The sequence below is a fragment of the Sinocyclocheilus anshuiensis genome, unplaced genomic scaffold, assembly GCF_001515605.1.
Source record: "Sinocyclocheilus anshuiensis isolate Anshui unplaced genomic scaffold, SAMN03320099.WGS_v1.1 scaffold1572, whole genome shotgun sequence".
Classification (NCBI taxonomy): Eukaryota; Metazoa; Chordata; class Actinopteri; order Cypriniformes; family Cyprinidae; genus Sinocyclocheilus; species Sinocyclocheilus anshuiensis.
In genome coordinates this window covers 518,352-521,696 of record NW_015555807.1, presented here as the reverse complement: position 1 = coordinate 521,696, position 3,345 = coordinate 518,352, and positions in this window count along the sequence as shown.

Below are 3,345 nucleotides of genomic sequence, written 5' to 3'. Positions count from 1 at the left end.
TGATCAAAATGTAAAGAAATGCTTATATTACTTCACTGGCCATCGGAGCGAACCAACCCCGTGACGTCACACCGGTGGTACTGCAAGATGGCGGTGCCCTTGCTCCAAAAGCTTTAACAAAACATTCTTTTTTCTTTAAAATGGTTACATTAATCATGTTTGTTATATATTTTTTCATCAAAGTGGAAATCACTTTACTAAATAATGTAAACTTGACTGACTGCTTCACTTCCACTTTAAAAAAATACACCTTTTTTCTTACAGTTGGGGACGGAAAGACAAGCATCGCGATACGGCTGGATTAAACTTCAAAAGGCAATGATGTCACTGAAGCGCACCTTTCAAGTCAAAACGCGGTGCGGATGTCTTTATTTGAATGTACCTGAGGGGAACCGACTGTCCTCAGAAACGTGTCATTGGCATTTTAATTTAATTTGACCTATAATTCCTGCTAAAGCAGCATTTATGAGCATGAAGCTGCTTTGTGTACACAGCCGTTACCGGGGAAACCGCAATATTTCAGCGCTCCTAAAGCGCCACCTCGTGGCAGAGAATGAATTTGCATTTCCAATAAGCCTTTCTTGCTGTTTATGGTCAGATCAATGCAAATATCAACTCATGTTTTTACGCAGCAAACACAGAGTTGTAAATGAGAAAGAAGTTAATGTGCCTTCTAAAAATCTAAACAATTAAGACAGTAATATTTATATGTTTTAAATTGACAATTTATATGCTTGATTTATCCCTTTTCATAACAATGGTCTAAAGGCTGAAATGCTGTTGTGTAAGATTTTTGTTTTTGCGAAAACCTGTATCTGAACTGTAAATCATGTAATTTTATGGCTCAGTATGTTACCATAGACATTGTCCAACCCCACTCATACTGTTCATTTTACTTGTGCAGCTCTTAAAATGGGTCATAAATCACCTTAAATTTATTTTTTCAAATTCTGCAGATAACCTGTAAATAGTGAAATAAAATTCCTTCCTTCATATTTGTTGATATTTGTGTATTGAAAATATTTTGATTGACATTTAAACTCCTATTTGATTTTCTATGTTAAAAAAAAAAAAGTTTTTTTTTTTTTTTTTGGGGGCTAGTTAAATAAATTTTCGGGCTACCAAAATCTGAAGAGTACCTGCCCGAAGGGCTACCAGGGATTTTGAAATTTTGCGAGCGCTGGACCCCTTTAATATATTTTAAAGTGTAATTTATTCCTGTGTTGGCAAAGCTACACACCAGTCTTCAGTGACACATGATCTTTCAGAAATTATTCTAATATGCTCATTTTGCCCGCAAGAAAAGTTTTTTATTGATCAATGTTGAAAACAACTGTGCTGCTTAATATTTTTATGGAAACTATTTTACTTTTTTAGCATTCTTTTATGAATAGAAAGTTCAAAGCTGCATTTATATGAAATAGTTTTTTTTTTTGTAACAATGTAAACCTCTTTACTGTCACTGAACAATTTAATGTGTCCTTACTGAATAAAAGCATTAGTTTCGTACCCAAAAAAAAAAAAAATCTTACTGGCCCCATGCTTCATTCTTTTCCATTCCATTCTATTCTGTTCCGCTATGTGCAACATTTTAACCGCATGAAAGCTGCTGGAGTACAGATTACATACAGATCAGTGGGCATAATTTATTAGTTTTGTTAAAATTAATTGCACTTAATTAACATGTTAAATTTAATGGCCCTAACAAACAGCAGAACAAAGGTGCAACCCAGAATCAGACATACAGACAACAATATTAATCTAGACAAGAGACATACATGACTTCTTTTCTTTTTATGGGCCTCAGGGGAAGAGTGAAAATCAGCCCTATTTCAGCATGAATGCATGCAGATGAAAAGGTGTGAAAAGCAGCCTAAACATCATCAGCATTGCATTAGAATACATTCAATCCACAGAACAAATACAACACAAGATCAAAGCTTTCTTAGCTCACATACGCACTCTCTATCTTTCTCTGACCACAAATCAAAGGTTTGGAAATTGAGAGCTGGATTGTGAGAGATGGAGGAAAGGAATGGTGTTTAAGTGACAGCAGTAAAAGGCTGCTGCTGTGCAATGCTCCCTTGGCCTGTCCACTCTGATGAGACCTGTTTGCCTTTTCAGCAGTCTGGGGTGAAGCATGTATCTGCTGAGAGCATCCCAGGAGAGGTCATTGCAAGGGTTATGTTTGCATTGTCACACATTAACAGACATACACAGTCGCAAACACAAACAGTGTGTTTGTCACTCAGTGTCAGTGTCAGTGCAGTTAAAAAGCGGCTGGCAGAAGGACACAGGGTCATCCATAGGAGCCAGACAGCAGAAGCCCATCAAAAGGTAACACCACAAATCAAAAAGCGGTTTGAGAAAACACTGTGTGAATGACAGAAGAAGATCAAGCGCTTGTCACATCTTAGTGCCTTTGTTCAAGAACCGTGTTTCATCTCCACTGATTCTTCTCAGCTTTTGCTGTTTCAATCTGGGAGCTTCTGTACTAGCCCAGTGAACACTGTCAGTGCTGGTCTGTGACAAACGAGTAAAAGCAGTGGTGCAGACTCGACTGAGTAAGCCTGGGAATTGAGAACTGCTCCATTTAAAAACAACACCAGAATCAAATTCGTTTCGTTACGATCTACCAGTTCCTGAACGTCGTTAAATAAATTCGTACACAATTTTAGCGGTTGTTGTTAGGAGGTCATAGGTCAAATATAGTTAACCTACAATAGCAACATAGAGGATGCGTTAGCCTATTACTGTGAATGTATTCAACTCACCTGCATATCTAAAGAACGCATTCCATCAACTGTCTGGAAGTTTGTTATTAAATTCAATTCATACTCGGAAAGAACGGGAATTTTGACGCAGCTAAAGACTGTATTGCTTTACGCGCGCAACACAAACACCCAACAGTGCTACCATTGTCGTCCGATTCGCAGATGAATGACTCTTTAGATGCGGTTCTTTTCAGTGAATCGAGTCACAGACCAACTCATCATTCTTAAACGGCTCACTCACTCACAGAATAGGTCATGGTCGCTGAAAAACTGCGTTTTCTAACTTTACCTTTACTCAAATCCAGCTCAAAATAAACCATAAACGTTTTATGTTAAATATAAGGTTACTGAAACTTAAACTGCTGTAAATAAATGTGGTTAAAATACACATTAGTAAAATTTTCATAATACTGTCATTAAAACATATTACCAGGAATTACCATAGCCTATACACATTACCACATAAAACAAAAAAAATACTGTACAAAACAATACTACTATATATGGCTAGTAGTTACATGTAGTTAAAAATACACATTTTCTAACTTTTTTGTAATTATATATATATATA